The sequence below is a fragment of the Acipenser ruthenus genome, chromosome 2 (genome assembly GCF_902713425.1).
Source record: "Acipenser ruthenus chromosome 2, fAciRut3.2 maternal haplotype, whole genome shotgun sequence".
Taxonomy (NCBI): domain Eukaryota; kingdom Metazoa; phylum Chordata; class Actinopteri; order Acipenseriformes; family Acipenseridae; genus Acipenser; species Acipenser ruthenus.
The window spans coordinates 21341544-21360208 of record NC_081190.1 but is presented as its reverse complement, the minus strand read 5'-3'; the positions used below and the strand labels follow the sequence as shown (position 1 = coordinate 21360208).

Genomic DNA, 18665 nt, shown 5'->3' with positions numbered 1-18665 from the left:
TCGCACTAGACTATTGTAAATCTGCTTTGCGATAAGAAATATCAATTTAACAAAGGTTTTCCACTCAAAACACGTTAATATTGCTTTCACTCAGGGGCAACTAAAATACCTGTCCTTAACCAGTTTCCCGGGACTATTTTCAAACAGTAACCACTTTATGGGGCACTACACCTTTGATTAAAAACACATTTAAACTTTTTCATAAAAAAAGACTCTTGATTTTTTTTATATAAACAAAAAAACAGAACATTTATTTACAATATTCTCCATACAGAGAACAATGAAGTGAAACTACGTTAATGTATAACAGAATAATAAAATCTGTGTCAGCTAGTCACGTCTTTTTCATTAATATTATCTACTACTATTCTTGTTTAAAAATTGTTTTTTAAATCAATCATTGTATATCAAAATGATAAGGTCTGAGAGTCAATTTAGCGGGAAACTTAACTCAACATCGTAAGCTTTAGCCTTCATACTGGCATTAACTTTGGCTTTCAAGACACCAAGTGCACCATCATATAAGAATGATTGAAATTTCCCTCATGAGAGAGTTTTCTTCCTTTTAAATTAGTTGTTCTTCCCTTTAAAAAAAAGTGAGCGGCAAAAATATTGAAAGCACCATGTTGTTTGGAACCAGGCAGCAACTATCTCTAAGGAAATGCGCGTCAGTGACGAAATCACTAAAGAGCCGTATTTAAAAAAATATATATATATATACATACATACACACGGTATTCCATTGGTTTGTATATAATGTCCGTGCTGATATCTTTTGAAAACAAGCCGACAGCCCCATAAGCGTTGTACTTTTTAGCTATTAGACAAAATATTTACAGAATACAGTACTTACAAACTGGTTCTATAACCCTGATTAATTTATTATTAATAGCGTTTAATTAAATTATACCAAATGTTTTTATTTACAATGAAGGGAAAACATAATACTGTACATGTTTTCATAATAAGCAATTGGGCGACACAGTATGTTATCTACATTGTAAATAAAAATGTGAGTCGAGGTATAATTTAATTAAAACACTATTAATAATAAACAAATCATGATTGTAGCAGCAGTTTAAGAATTCTGTAAATATTTGTCTAACAGTTAAAAAGTACAATGTTTATGAGGCCGTCAGGGCTTTTTGTTCAAAAGAGATCGGCACAGACATTATGTACAAACCAATGGAATACCTTGTGTGTGTATATGTGTGTGTTAATAGAGAGAATATATGCATGTCTCCAGTCAAATGTGGTTTTCACAAACACACCGCCTTCTAGCCAAAATTCTAGATAGTACTGTCATAGCCTTATGTTTTCGCCTCTTGTCATTGATTTGCCCCATTGCCGCTGTACTTAATGCACCCAGGGCAACAGAAAAAAAAAAAATAACAAAATGGTGCATCCCTTTCTGCGATTTCTATCGGGCAGTGTGTGATGCCCGCTCGCAACCTCCTCAATTGAGATGCGACGGTCGCATCGGGCAGTGTGTTCCGGGCTTAGCATGCAAATTGTGAGGTTTATGTCAGCACTGTTTACGGAGCAATTGAGACCAGCACGGAGGCTAACACAACAAAACTGAGTATCCCTGACCAGCCGAATTACGCATTGAAGCACATAATCCGTTTTGTTGTTTTTCCCTCTCTGTAAATGTGTTATGAAAAGTAAACTAGAACGGATCTTTAGAACGCCAATTTAAAAATAACTTTGCTCACAGAAACAGGCCATTGCATTAAAACAAAGAAAGGCAAGTCTACAGTTATTCTTAATAATAGTGATTTATTTTTTATTTTTTTTATGTGCTTATTTTTCAGTAAGCTATATTGTTTATTGTGTGGTCTGCCGAGATAAATATATATATATATATTATTTATATTTTTCTATATATATATATATATATATATATATATATATATATATATATATATATATATATATATATATATATATATATATATATATATATATATTCGGGTGGTCGATGAACAAAAAAGTTTGAGAACCACTGAACTAGACAATTAACTTTTGCTTAACACAAAGTAACATGCAACATATTGGCAAGGAACTGGCATCCCCAAGCACGGGCACACACTGACTTGCCAGAAAACCTCTGCCCCGAGGGCACAATGAGGGTCATGAGGTGACACCATTAAAACATTTCTGCAACAATGCCAGCCTCTATAAAAAAAAGATACCTATTGCCCATGGAGGTAGTTGGCCTGCAGTCTTCACTACCAAACATTAGTTTTTCGTGGCCAATTTATCATACTTTGGTGACAAGAAGAGAACTAAGGCACTGACACCTGAAGTTTAGCTACCGTCCTTCAGGTACAACAGCAGGTCACCCCAAATCAGTGCATGTTAGGATTGTTACATGGCAAGTATATGAAATGTAGATGCACTATAAGAATGTATTGTAGGCATCACAACTGCATGCCTACAACGATGTATTGCCAATTCTAAAGTGGAATATTTTCAGGACCTGATGCCCTGATTAAATATTCCAGTGCACATGGTTATTGGTTATTTTTATTTTATGTTTATTGGAACTTCAGCTGGGGCACAGGGTTAAAAGCACATAGAACATTACTGTATCCTTCTACAGCATGCAGGGGCACTGGTTGACTTTTTTTTATTAGCAGGCTAGTGAATGTCAAACAAAGAAAAATGAATAATGTATAATAATAAAATGGACCCAGACAAGATTCTTCGTGGAAACAGATCTTAGGAAGGTTGAACACAGTATGTCTTATTTATTAAAGAACACTCTTATGGGGATTAATTCCCATTCTGATCTTGAGAGAATGTGGGTGTACTGTTTATGTATTAGGATATGTCAAGAAAATAATACTGGTAATAAACTGCTGCTGCCTTTTTGTTCGTCACCAGACGCCTCCGAATCAAGCTGAAAAACACATGAAAGCTACTGCAGACAGACTGAAGAGTCATACATTTACTGTAATGTATAAATGAAGAACATTGTTTTAAACAGGACTGAAACACACTACAGTATTAAAGTCAATGTCCTTTACTAATTGATCATTCATAAGAACAGTAGAGGCCATTTATGACTCATTTGAGTCACTGCATGGACCTAGGCTATTTTTTTTACATTAATAGGAACAGTTGCCATCCCACTGGTTACAAAACAAGTAAAACCAAAGTGTCATGCATTACAGAAAACATGCCACAAAACATGTATTGTATTTAATACAAGAGGAAGAAAAACTATTTTGCGGAAACCTTTTTTGCCAATACCTGTTTTGCAAATAGAGGAACTGTAGACAGCACTGTGCTACTGTACAATATAATGTTCTTTCGTACATGCATCTCTAGCTTCAGATCAGATATATATTTAAGTAAAAACTCTCCAACTCAAAGCTACAGTAATTTATCATTCCTTCAGCTAAAAGGGTCAGAAAGCACAGAGTGGAAACACAGTTCTTGAGGGAGGAGGGGCAGATTCAAACTGGGCTGGGTTTGAGGTACAGTATATCGACAGAGCAAAGGGACAAAGGTACCAAGGAACTGGCAATTCTTATCAAATTATCGTTTGTTTCAAGTACAGTTAACCGCCTTATACTATGTTAAAGGTTGCTGGACCAAAATAGATTAAAATCACTGCAAATTTGTTCTTCATTTCAGTGATTTGAGAATACTAGCCAAAAATATAGCTGCCCATTTTTTTGAAAAATAATTGCAAGCAATTTAAGGAGCAGAAATTGTAAAAGGTGTTTTAAATACAAACCCAGGAAATATAACGTATTGTATTTATATTTATATATATAAAAAGGATAAATGATCAAGAAAAGACCACAGAAGTGTCCTGTATTAATTTAATAAATTTAAATCAACACTGAATTAATGTGTGTGTGTGTACATACATTGTAATATGACTGCAACAGCAAACAGACAAATACATCAAATTCTATCTGAATAAAAGGTTTAACACATGGCTATTAGAATCTAGATACAATTCAGTTATTTTTTTTGCACAAAGCAAATATCTCTTATTATATGGCCTAATTAACGCAGTCAACACTGCTGCCAACAAAGGGTTGGGGGGGGGGAATCAAACTGCTTCATAAATTATTTATTAAGATTTCCCTCAGCATTCAGTTTAAGCGCAGATTGGAGCTCAGCTATTGTCATGTTAATAATTAGAAGAAGAAAAAAAAAAACACTACACCCATTCCTTTTTAAACTGTTCTCTTTCCCAATTTGCACACCCTGAATACAATACTTTTAATCAGCAATGTTCTCCTCCTGGTAAGAGGATTCCATCTTGTACCATCAAACCCATTTTTAAATCAATTTCTGTAGCCAGCAATGCAGCACTCTGGCTCGTTCTTCTGCAGCTCTGAGACCAAAAAACTGCAGTCAACTGCAAAACGAGGGACACCACTCTGACACTACAAAAGACACGGCATGCAACTATTCAATTAGATTAATTTGGCAGTCTACCAATATGTATGTCTTACATCAATATTTCCAAGATTTTTATGTTTTTACAAAGGCTTGTCACATTCTTCACAGATTCCACTATGAAAGCATAAAACCCTATGAATCTGGTTTGTTCCAGCGTTTATACTACAGAAACCAAAACCAAGGCAGTGTACATTTTAGTACTATGCTGGTTGCCTTAAACACATTTTATTTCACATTCAGTGTCTACAGCAGTTCATTTTTCCCCAAAGCACAGAACATGTCTCTTCTGCCTTCCCTACTGGATAAAAAAGGAGAGATACATGGAACCCTCCCTCCTCTTTTTAGATCCAGCATACACAAAAAGAAAAGGCTTAGCCTGCAAGATATTCTAAACAAACCTCATTTCTTAACAGTCTGCAATTAAAATCATTCAAATCCTAATTTACAAAAAAAAACAAAAACAAATCAAAACGCCAAGTGAAAAAAAAAAAAAACCTACCCCATTTCTGTACCACTGTCAACCTCCATTCCATCTCCTTTCCCTGTGTTAAAGCACAAGCAAATACAGCCATTCTAGTCACATGCCCCCACAATGGGCCAATCAGCTGGCAGTCAATCTGCTACAGTACTGGGTGATTTGGCCGCCTTCCCACAGATTACACAGCTGCTTCCCATAGTCAATTAAATCCTCGTCTGGAAGCGGTATAGGCCGCTTGCTCCGGCAGATGACTGGCATGAGGCCTATAGGTCCGAGCAGCCCGAAGGTCATGCCAGCTGTCACCAGGGCTCGGAAGTGACAGCAGAACAAAAAAGCTAAAACTTAAAAAAAATTACTAAAACTCATGGCTGCTGTAAGAAGCAACAAAACACCTACCAATCACAAAAGCCCCTTCATCTGCTTTTATTAAACAGTTGGATTTCACATAACAAAAGCTTGTCTATTTTATTTATACATTTTTAAAAAGCCTCAGGAAACTGATAACATAAAAAAAATAATACAACCCAGGGATATTTGTGATATCGCTGCAGATGGCAGATTTGTGATATTGCTGTAGGTGGCAGAAAAAAGGAAAAAAAGTATATCTATCAAATTGGACCCACATTCTGCATGCCTCCTAATAAAGCCCAGGGCCAGATGTGTCAGCTCAGCAGGAACCAGAATAATAAAATGAATAAATACATATACATAAAATAATTACAAGCCACAATATAGTGAAGCACCAACGCTTTCCTCTTGTAAAATGTTGGGGGGTGGCTGCCTGCTGCATTTGTTAATTTTTTTACAAACTGTTACAAAACAGGCTGATGGTTTTTCATTTTACATTAAATGTGTTGTTTCCATTTTTATAGTCTTGTGAGGAGTACATCTGAAAAACAGCTACTTATGTACTTCATTTGTTTCTGTCAATACCACCCAATGTAAGATATTACAAATTAAGTTCCAATCACTGGGTTAATATGCCCATAGATTCAATAAGTAAGTTGTTTTTATCTCAAGGAGAATGCCAAGTTAAACCATAGCTGGTGGCCTTATACGAATACTAAATAGTTTCTCATGGGTTCATCTAAAAGCACCACCAAATACTTGGATGCTTGGACGTCTCAGTAAAAAAAAAAAAAAAAATGCTGTACTTTTTACATGCAAATAAGGCTGCCTTCAAAAATTTTTTTTAAAAGCTGCTTTAGAGAGCAAGTAGAAACGTTTCCCGGTTTCACTACGTCCCATTCTGTCCTTCCTTTTGATTTCTTTCACATTTCCGAATTTATGTGGGAAAATGTTTCATGGATCTGATCCAGGTCTCAAGTTCTTGGCAACAGAAAACAAGCATTTATTTTCCAACATACTTTCATCTGGCAATCCTTTTTAAAGGCTCCCTAATTTAGTGTGATTTAAACTACAAATCAAACAAAAAAGTTATACATCCCAAGGAAGCAACAACTAATTTAGACAGATCCGACCGCGATTTATAAATGAATCTCTAATTCTTTCCTGGTAATTTTTAAAGAAGTACCAAGATAAATCAGGTTACACCTGGGTTGCTACCAAGTTATCACCATCTAATTAACTAACAATACAATTTGGCTATCAATCTTCACATCTGATAACAAATGGTTTTATATGTCAAGTTATATGAAAGGGTTCTTATCGATCAAGGGCACAAAATAACTTCCAAATCCCGGAAATAGTAAAAATCTTGCGTTAAGGCACCACCAGTAAAAACACTACCTCACAACTAAAGCTTTTTTATTTTTTTTTTATTTTTTTTTCCAGTCCTGGTGTGTTCCTATTTACATCAATGTAAAGTCACCTCTATTCAGCAGCAAGAACAACTAAATAAACTGGCTAAAAAAAGAATAGATTTTTAAAATCAACATGGCATTAGTTACAAAAGAAATCTATATTCCTTCAGTATTTTGTTGCAAGAAATATGTCCCTAATAGAGATCTCACTGTACAAGTGCAGTCAGTGGTTACTGTAACCATCACCTTGTGTGCATTGGTCTGAGTAATCCTGTAACATTTGATAAGTACTCGTGTTGTATGTGTTGTGCCGCCTCCCCTAAAACTTTTCACTAACAAACTACATCTCACAATACAATGCCTTCAGTTACAAGTATGGTACACAAGAAAAAAAAACAATCTAACAAACATTAGCCAATCTCAGGCTAGCTCTGTCGTCGTTGTAGCCAGTCACAGTAAGAATAGGAACAAGTCGAAGCTACTTAGTCAGGTTGAAGCATAAACACCCCACCCAGCTACAAAATCCACCTGGAAACCTCATCGGAGGCAACTGGTAAAAAAAAGGTGCCTATAATATTAAACAAACTGTATATATGTAACTTATTAATGTATTTCCTTATTTTATTTATCTGTATTATGTTCTCGTTTAAGATATTGTTTACGAATTTCATGTCAAACTATAAGTAATGTTGTGGGCTCTCGAGTGGCGCACCCAGTAAAGGCGCTCCACGTGGAGTGCAGGATGTGCCCTATAGTCTGGACGTCGCGAGTTCGAGTCCAGGCTATTCCTTTGTTGACCGAGGACGGGAGTTTCCAGGGGGCGGCGCTCAATTCGCTGCGCGCCGCCCGGGGGGAGGGAGGATTAGGTCGGCCAGGGTGTCCTCGGCTCACCGCGCACCAGCGACCCCTGTAGTCTGGCCGGGCACCTGCAGGCTTGCCTGTAAACTGCCCGAGAGCTGCGTTGTCCTCCTATATATATATATATATATATATAATGTAATTAATTTGCAATCAGTACGATACCTCGATAAAAAAAAAAAATGCACTGAACCACAAAAACCTTACAGAAACCCCCCTATTATATACAGTATTTGTATTAATGGTTGTACACGGAAATGTGCTGATAAAAAGCTTTAGATCAGAATTAAGATTAATTAATTAATTAACTAAGATCAGAATTAAGAGTACCAGTATTAATGGTAGAACTCAGAACCCCTTTCTTCACGAAACTCATTCAGAATGATTATTCTATCAAGGCAGCGTAAAAAAGTACACATATATATGAATTTGCATAGTTCATTTTCTCATTTAAGAGAGTAAAAAAAGGTTGAGTTTTATGGTTTATTAATGCAGCTATTATATAAAAAAAAAAACCTCTTGGAAACCTGACTTGCTGAGTCGATGTGGTTTGATAAGTTATTTCACGAAAGGTAGTGAAAGACTAAATAACTTCATATATCATTGTTATCTTTCATATATCATTGTTATCACCTATTTATTACAACATCAAACGCTCCAACTACACACGGACCAAGATGTAAGTAGTGAAGAAGATTATGTAGACATGAGTGATTCAAATCTACAAGTCCCTTCCTCACAGGAAAGAGAGAGACACAATCTCAAGCTTCTAATTTCAAAGAAACAAGGCAGAGAGAACTACCTGGACCTTCGGATAATTCCCAGGCAATGTGTATAATTTATTTGCACTGAAAACAATATAACATTGGTCAAAATATTTTGAGTTTACAGAAAACAAAAAAATAATGAAAAAATAATCATCATACTTAGCTTCTTAATTCATCTCCCATTTCTTTTCACTTACACATTTAAAAAAAAAAAAAACAACACTCCGCTCACCAAGCCCTTTTCTGCCACCCCTTCGCCTCCCCACTTTCAGAATCCTGGACCCACCACTGGTGGTGTGGTATTAATATTGCACTACTGAACAAAGCTTTAAAAGGCCACATTCTGAACTAACGTGATCAATGGCTCAATTAATTTGCATATCAACGTTTGTCTAAAAAAACTAAACAAAAAAAACCCAAAAGAATAGAAATTGGTACCATACGCTTACATCAGTTCATTACAAATTGCATCCCAAAATTCATATACAGATCATTTTTAAATAAATTAAATTGATGCTTTTGCTTTATTCTGTATGGGAGGCGTTGATTTACAGCCTTCCCCCCCAAAGAGATTAAAGTAATGCTGAATGAGTTTTTTTTCTCTTTCCAATCATTTCATAAATAACACTTTCACAAAAATCTTTATGCAACATAAGCCCGATTCGCAATTCGCGCAAGACTAAAAATCACCCAGGGTTTTCAATTAGTTTGAAGGTATGTGGCACTTACAAGGTAATAGGGGGCACCGATCTCATCGTGGCGCACAGAGCTGATGAGGGAAGAGTGTGGGAGGGGTGTGTGTGTGCGTGTGTGTGTCCGACAAAGTACTCCATTAGTGAAATGAAGAAGTTGTATTCAGCAAGCCAAGATCAACAAGAAAAAAAGAATACTTTTGAAGCATCAAGGCCACTGCAATACAAGACTGGCTGAAAATGTGTGTGGAATTGGTGACCGCACCTTTAATTGTGTATACTTGTAATATGCTGTTTCCCATATTACAGCTATACACAATTAAATGTGTATGCATGTATTAGGGGTGTTAGGGGTGTTTAGAGTTTAAACGTCAGTAAAGTGTCAAGCATTTATGATTTTGCTTAATCGTTTAAACTTTGTCAAAAATGTGCAGGTCAAATATGAAGAACAAGAGGGTGTCTGCAAATAATGGCTACTGAGAGTTTTTGTTTGTCACGTGGCATCATTGTCACTGGATATTCACCTCCCAATGACCAGCATGCTTTTGGTCACGTGACAAGCAATGTCCTCTTCGGGAGATCGAAATAAGCAAGTCTGGGTATATTGTGATTAAAAGGGAGACCAAAAAGTAAAATTTAGACTGTGCTCTGCAGAGCTTAGTTACAGCGGCAGTACGTGAACAACGTTAAATCATGTGAATATAAAGCATCCTGTACATACGATGTCTGCTTCTACTACTGGTGCTGGATCTAGTGCGGAGGAGGTGGGGCCCAGACAAACAACAATGTAACTCGGGCTGAAAACATAACATGGCTGATTATTGAGATAACTGCAACTGACATGCAATCAATTTCAATTGTGGAGGATACCGGATTCAACAAGTTAATGTTTTTTGTTGAGCCAGATTACAGAATGCCATGTTTGTTTGTTTTTTTAGTCTGTTCTATTCTGGTACCGAGACTCAAGAGATGTCTAATACGTTTTTTTTTTTTTAATTTTTACTTTTATTTGATTGCTTCCACTTTGTTTATTTCTTGGTGTTTTTTTTTTCCCTACTGCTGCCAGACAAGCACAAAAGCTATTGCTATTAATAAAGGACTTCTTTTTTCAGAACATTGATCCTGCAAGGGCTCTAGATTACATGGTCCGCCCCCAACAGCGACCGACACACACACACACACACACACTCACACACTCACTCCTGAAACTAGTGGTATGGTCCCTCCCCGGAACAATACAGATAACGTGAAGGCACAGGACCAGATGAAACCAGACAAACATAGTAAATATGTAGCATTATATGTACTGTGGTTTAAACAATAAAAAGGTTTTTACTGGACAACACTGGCAACACAACCTGCCTGAAAGAATAATAGAAAATGGCTGTGTATCTACCTACCAACTGCAAAGACAGAAATTCAAAAATCTTAACTGCAGATAAGAAAACTACTTAAAAAATTGGTAAAACCAAAAGTGCTTTAAAATGTTACAATATCTCTCATAAAGGAATTAAAAAAAGGATTACCTTTTACATCCTACTGCATGTCAAAAACACATTTTGACCCTGATGGTGGTGGGTGCTGCCTGCAGCTGATCCATGAACACGGCTACTGCAACATTAGTGCTAGGATAAAGGAGTAATTGGTACACTATTATCTCCTCAGCTTGTCTTCCAATTAAAGTGAGACCACAATAAATTAGTTAGCAAGCATTTGTAAAAAACAAAGGGACATAAATGGAGAAATGTAAAAATGCATTTAACAGCCAGCAAGGAATGCCAATTACTGTAACTATTTCAAAATCAAGCCTTAGAAACTCCTGCTCGCCCGAAGCAAATTCAATCTGATGAGGACTAGTTGATGTCTGTGTCTCAGTAGTCCTCTGGGCGAGTACTTAAAACAAATGTACACATATACTCTCAAGTTCAGTCTTGCGTTAAAAAAAAATGCACGGAAGTCCATTTTGTAACAGGGTGTAGCAGTGGTGAATAAGCATTCAAAAATAATGCTTAGAAAACAGTCACTCGATCGGAACTGAAACCTCCCTTCATCTCCCCTGCAATGCCAACCCCACTTAATGATGTTTTACGTTTGTGTTCTCTCTCTGCACGGGCTGCGAAGTTTATCATTTGAATTTACTGAAACACGTTGCATCTTTTGAAGTAAGTGTAAAGTCATTTTCCAAAAATGTGTTGATTTATACTGGGTTATGACCGTGACTGAAGATGTCATTAGCAAAGGGGGCCGGTTGTACTAACGAGGTCAAACAGGCCACGTTTTACTAAACATTTTAAAACTAATAAACAAACAATTACCATAATGAACATTATCGTAATATGTTGCTTAAAACATAACGCAATATATTCATAAAAAAAGTTGAGTTCTTATCTGTAAACAGAAACACGTTTTAAGCTTGGGACTCGCTGTTTATAGCTTGGTGTTGTTTACATTATCGTCAGCATATTTTAAGTGATTGGAAGCTGAAATTACTTTTTTAAAAACACATCATATTCATATTTAACTGCTTAACACAGAAACCCCACGGCGGTCATTCTGGCAGCTTTTGGTTTTAAAATGTAATTTTCTCCAGTCGTGTAACACATATGGGGCTGTGCGTTCATGTACCTTTCTGTGCGTATCTATTAAATATTCTCACAAAGCATGGAACGCAGGAGTGCAGAAATAAAGGAGATATATTACATTATACCTAAACAATTGTATTTTGATTATACAGAACGGTATTCTACTTTATTATTTTGATTTACCAGTCCGCAATGTTTAGCTGCAATCAGATTAGTCTCTACTCTCTGCCTGAGTGAATGACCGACAGTCTATTGGTTTCAATCAGCCTTTTGAAGGCTGGCGCCTGCTTGCCAGCTGCGCTGCTTTGGTCAGTCAGTTAGCATCGGGACTAGTGAAAATAAATACCAGAGACTGGAGTTTTACAATGCAAACAAAATATGGAGTTGATGTTTTGGATCAGATGATATGGAAGTATTACGTGAAAGCTGGCTCCCAACGGTGGTCTGTTCAGATGTTTTACAATGTATTGGACCTAGCAGCCATCAAATCCTGCGTATTTTACAAAGAATGCATGGAGAAGAATTTACCAAGGAGAGAATATATTTTACAGTTAGCACAGGAACGTCGCAAGAAGCATTTGGAACAGAGGGAGACTGCCAAGCCTGTACCCACAGCTGAAGCTGGCAACCCCGCTAAGAGCCGCAAGAGATGCCAATGCCAGGTTGGCAAGTGCAATAAAAATAAAACTTCGGACAGCTGTGTCCTGTGCAGAAAGGCGACGTGGAGAAGCGCATTATCTGTGTTGACTGTGAACAGCCTTAGACTCAAGGTAAATGAATACCCTTTTGTCAGGTGCTGTGCGCTTCTGTAAAATGTTTTTTTCTAAGTTTACGTATCTACGTTGTTCAGTTGCTTTTGCTCATCTGATAACAAACCAATTGCTGTTGAAAAGTTAAAATGTATTGCTATCGTTTCAGTTTTATAAATAGGTATGTTGTAAACCGATGTCTGTTTATTTACATTTTCTTGTTTTAATTTTTAAAATAAATGTATATATAAATGTATATATAAATGTGTATATATAAATGTATATATAAATGTATATATAAATGTGTATATATATATGCATGCATGCATGCATGCATGCTTCGGTTGTTCAGATGTTTGTGACTCAATTAAAAAACAACAAAAATTACATCTGACTGTTTCTCCTTTCGTTATACTATTTAAAGTGTTTTGAATACAGCCTGTCAGAAACACGGCTGCAGGGCATCTAGGTATGAGTATATCTCCGGTCCTTCTAGTGTTAAAATACAGCAACTTGCTAAGAAATGTTTTCCAAAAAAATGTTTTATCTCACTTGCGACCATTTTAGTAAAGGTTTACTAACCTGTAAAGGTTGCTACTGTTGCCTCCTTTGGCCGCAGGCTGTACTGCACACATGAGAATAGCTACAATCTATCTCTTTGACATTCATGTTAACAAATTAATGTGTTTTGTCATAACACACTTAATTTTAAGTTCTCTTGGTACTGTACATCAAAATGCTTTATAATGCTTTATATATACACACACATATATATATACACACACATTTTGCTTGTTTGTACTACATGCATACCTGTCCATTTACAGTGCAGTAGTTACAAATGGACATGCACCATTCGATACTGCAAAAAAATACTGCTGAATCACTGTCACCTGAATATTAGGAAGTTATTCAGGAGCTGACTTTGGTTTCCAGAGGAGGCTAGTGGGTCTGAATTCTATCAGCAGACTATCCTACAGAACACTGGTCATCTGTATGTTACTGTAAATGAAGACTTCTGCCATCACTTTGCCCCCCACAGAAATGCTTAATTGTCAAGCAAAATGCATTTCTTCATCACCCTGGTGAATCATTTGAGCAAAGCTACTGTAATATTAAGGTAAAACTATACTGAAGGCATCAGGAAAACCCTAGTTTCATATTGGAATAGTTTTTCTTCATTTATTATTGAGTGAAGGTATGGATAAAACCTTTTTAATAAAATTGACACGTGTTATTGTTATAGAATACAGTTTAATCATCCAGTTATACAGTAGTAGTAGCAGTAATTTAGCTTGGACTTGAATTCAAGAGAAGCTCTGCACACATATATGAATTGGGAGCAGTTTTGTTGGACGGGTGATTTAGGGAACTTGAAGCAGAGGTTGATTTTGAAAATAACAAGCACCAATTGTGGAAATCAGTTTGGGTATCAAAGTGTTTCCAAAGCATTTGAATAACATATGTTTCCGTCCGCATAATGCCTGTCAAAAACAAAAGCCTTTCCGTTACTAAGGCAACTGGCAGCTGAATGGCTAGATGCATACTGTTGTATCTGTGAGAGAAAACAGGCCGACAGGAGGCTAAAATTACTGAGATGGGAGAAAGAGGCACAGAATGCGGAGTAGGGTAAGGAACTTGAATGAAGAAAAAAATAGATGCCAGAAAAAAGTAGGAGGAATCAAAATAGGAGAATAAAGGAAAGGATTAGGGCAGAATTAATGAAAAAATACAAAGTTTGACACTGTACACAAGCACAGTAAGTCGGTATTAACCTACATGCCTTGACAACATGTGTTGGTTTTTCATTTCACAGCCATCGGCAAAATGAGAAAAGTAAATCATCATGACCGATATCCACCACATGTAAATGTAACATTATTTTTACTGTACATACGAACGACCGTAGAAGACATACACTTTTGTTAAACTATTTGGTGTATGTGTCACACTCATTGTCACTGACTGAGTGTAACACATGCACTACATGCCCATCACCGGACTTACACAACAGATTCTGTATCTATTTCCTGATTTACAGGTCAGTAAATTAAATTAATTCTGTTTAAGCACAGTACTTTTATACTGTTGTGTGTCTGTGTTTAAACTGCCATTGTTTAAGCTGTTTGTGCCCAAAATTATATTTAAAAAATGCCAAGTACCTTTGCAGGTAATTAACTGCATTTATTTTAAAGATTAAAATCATTGGGCTGCATTTTAACAATGAATTAATAGTTGCTACATGCTGAAATACAGATATAAAAGGCATGCATGATATCCCACAATAACACCCACTTCTTAAATTCCACACATGACCCATGAGTTATCCACAAGATTCAAGAGGGGCTCAAATTGCCGCTGACTAATTCGGGTTCTGATGTGAATCTAACACTGCAGCATAATATCACTGATGTAATAAACAAAACACTAGAGCTCAATTTATCTCTCAGTGTTTTTCTCCTTATATATAGTGTGCTTGTAGTATAATACAGTGTACTTAAAGTCAAATCAATCAGTAAGCTTTAACATTTTTATTAAGCAGGAATACTTGAAATTAAATCATTCTTGAAGTACTTTGATAAATATTCACTACTCGAAATCTTTAATGCATTATTTCATTTGTAAAGAAACTGCCAGTATGAGCTGGCTACATCCAGGAAACACGTAAGGGATAGTGGTGGCGAGACTGACAGCGAGGTGGGCATCATGATAGCACAACTGCAAACCCACAAGTTTTGCTCTGCCTTTCATTAGACTACACACACTGTATTCTAAATTCCTACCCCTACTCATTACACTATGACAAGCCCAATAAATAATTAGCCCTTATATTCATAGAGCCTTGTGTACAAAATGACTGTCCATACAGTATACTGGACAAATTAATCCATTTGAATGCTTCCTAGAAAGATGAAAGGACATGGCCTTTACTGATACATAACACACACCCAGTGCCCCATAAATGGTGATTCTTCTTTGCCTAGGAAAATTACATTATCAAATCAGATTAGTATCATCTGACCATCACGGAACAACTTCATACCATGCGGGAAGCCTTTGAAAAATGATAAAAGAAAGTTAACTGTTTTTATCCCTCCAAGCCTTACTTGTTGTCACTTGTAACAGAATACTAGATAACATATTTTAAACAAGACTACTGCACCTCCAAACCAATCAGTCAGAGCCAAACAACAACACTTATACCCAGCAGTGTGTAGAAATAGTTATGAAACCTGAATGTATTGAAAATAACGCTTGATACACCAGTGCATGTGAAAACACTATATAACAAAAAGAATAAATAATAAAGTCACACATCTGTGTGTTTTAATTGGAATGCTTCTATTATCAGTTCAGAAATCTGGGATAACACAAAATATTTCGGTCCTATGCTTCAATATAAAATTAAAAGTTGTTGTTTTAAAGTAGTAAGTGTTTAGCTTTCAGAATCGTGTATCCACTTTCCCCAGCTGGCTGAGGTGCAGATCCCACCGGGCATCATCAGGGACAGGAGAACAATGCAGGAGGGATAATGCATCCCCTCTGTGAAGGTACTACTGACGGGGTACTACTGCGTTAAAATAGAGGCGCACTTCTCTGTCTACCTTACTTCTTGTGGTCAGTACAAAAACAACCAGCTCAGTGACCTTATAGTCAACGAATCAGTAAAAGAATGCCCACCCGAACTGGAGACGTGCCCATTTTCACACGATCCTAAGCAAACTTCTTCGAAATGTACAGAATCTCCCTTCCTCTCTTTAGGATTGATTCTTAACGTTGGTACCCTTTACCACTTCACTAACTCACACCATGATTCGCTTGCATGACTGAAGCCTTATTTCACATATCTGCACCATGCATTGTTTTTGTAACCTGTGTGGTAGAGACATATTGTGCAGGATCAGGAACATGTATAGTATACACATCTCAGGCATCTATCTTAATGATGTTCCAACGTGCTACAAATCTGATATATAAATATATGGTTATTTTCTAAAACTGCCTATTATCTACACCTAGCCAATACACAATTTGTTTCTATAAAACATCTGTTTATTTTTGTACAGCACTATCTTAATGTCCAGTTACAGTAATTATCGAGGTTAAAGTAGCAAGTAGCCATCTATACTAGCATTTAGTAAATTGGACAAACACCTGATAGCAAATACAATATGGTATTCTGAATGCTTCATAGATCAGTGGATAATACCTTAGTGATATTTTGATATTAACATATACCTACTCGAGAAAAAAAAGTGTAATCATTGCTATATTGATGTGTGTGTTTGAGAGAACAGTAAACTGTAAATCCATCTTTCTCTTCAAAAGCACATTCAATAAATATCCATAAACCAGGACAAAAAACTGTTAATCTCTTCATGTGATGCATCCAGGTCCTTTTGTCAAATGGGAAACAGCAGTGACGCCAAGTTCGCCACATATTACGAACAAAAAAATGCAATTAATAATACAGCACATGTACAGTGTAAATCACCGTTTGAATATGTTGGCCTTATATGCCACATAACCACACAAAAGTTTGATCCGGCTTGTGCAGTAGTACACTGGTAATGCAAGTTCTGTGTTTCTATAAAGTCGCATTCCTTGACGTAGATAATTACTGAATCTGGGCATCGCTGACACTGCGTGCTTAGTCCAGTAACACAGATCTACTGCCCCTATCTATTAATAATCTCTTTCCAGTTTGTGGCAAAGTGTGCGGAAAACAACAGCAATTATCACCTACTATAGCTGATTAATTATGTACAAAACTTTCACGTTTTCACTTGTTGATAAGCGGTCCGCATTGTATCGTAATACTTTTTGCGATGTTTAACGTTTTCTCTTTTAAAGCGGTTAACACTTTCTACAATAAAGCATGTTGTTTTAACCACTAAATCAGTCATACCGACTGTAACGTTCCTAAGGGTTATTGCCAACTTCCCGTACACTTCACAACAGTTGAAAGTTGTAGTTTAGCCAATCATAGGTAAGCAACCAAAATAGTATTAGGAGCCATTGCTGTTTTAAGTAAACCAAAACTTCCAAATAGCCTGAAAAGTTACATTTGGTTCAATAACAAAACTAACGGGAGTAACTTGTGAGTCTGTTCCTTAATTTCACACTGGGGCATTGTAACAAACAAAACAAAAACATTTCTACTCACACTTACCTGAAACAACATTCAGCTCTTCCCCGTAGTCTAACTGTCCTTCTCGCTCCTGAAAACTACGTTTAAACAAAAGTTATGTGCCTTAATTTGTGGCGCACATCCTGTTCGCAATGTTCTCTTTTCCTGAAGAAGCGTTTTTCAATTTTTCCCTTTGTGTCTCCCTCCGTTTCTTTCTTTTCAGTCACTGCAATCCTTTCCTATGCTACGCCATATTGTCTCGTCCTGCAGCCCCCAGGCGCGCAGGCGCAAAACAAGCTGTTGCTGTTACAGCTGCGGAGAGAGCAGTTCCACTTCCAAATTCCAATCTGCTCTGTATGGAGTCCTTACAGCGGCTGTCCTGGAGCTGCACCAGTAACTGTGACAGCACAGATACACTATGTCTGACAGCAAATTCAGACGCAATGTGTCCACAAAGATGTTTCTGGTGTTTAAAGATAATAAAAGGTCAGTGTCCCTTTATATTCGCTTTCATTTTTTTAATATATATATATATATATATATATATATATATATATATATATATATATATATATATATACACACATACATATACATCTATCTATGTTTAAAATTTTGATTAAATCCATTAGACCTGAGTGTTGCTGTGCATCAGTGTGTGTGTGTGTGTGTATATATATATATATATATATAGAATAGACTACTTTTTTTGACACCACCTTTAACTTTCTGTAACTCCAAACACTTAAAAAATACACACAATTGCTGAAGTCACATGGGCCAAACAGGCATTTTAAATGGTACTGGTGAGCGTTAATAATGGCAGCAGCAATTGCATAATTCTAAAATAAAATTACACAAGGTTAATCATTTTGTGGGAAACACACAGGAGAAGGGATCAAGAAGGACAGTTGGCCAATTTACTATTAAACCCACTTTTACCAGGAAGTCACAAATACTTTAACCTCAAAAGTCGCATGATCTGTGGTGTTCATCTTCTATATTTAGCAGGGAAGGCGGTGTCCCAAACGAGAAGCTATGTCCTGTTTACAAGTCCAGCATACACCCGGTATGTGAGGTGGAAATGAGGCAGAAGGAGGAAGTTGCCTCTAAGGTCACGCTCCCAGAGTCAGTGAGCTGGAAATGTAAAGCAGGAACTTGTAGCATCCGCAGTTTTGTTTTCAGCTGCCACATATTGCTTCATAAAATATGAAGTC

The 18665-nt window shown here is 36.6% G+C and overlaps 1 protein-coding gene across 3 annotated transcripts in view; it reads right to left on the bottom strand.

Moving 5' to 3' along the window:
- Window positions 1-17775, bottom strand: part of LOC117409398 (adenomatous polyposis coli protein) — a 63673-nt gene extending 45898 nt beyond the window's left edge. For 2 of the 3 annotated variants that reach the window (XM_034920079.2, XM_034015390.3), the window contains exon 1: window positions 17491-17775. The gene's annotated coding sequence lies outside the window, so the exon portion shown is untranslated. Of the gene's footprint in view, window positions 1-4927; window positions 5031-17490 lie in introns of those variants that run through there. The other variant, XM_034920080.2, reaches the window with a different exon arrangement.
- Between the last annotated feature and the right edge of the window lie 890 nt (window positions 17776-18665).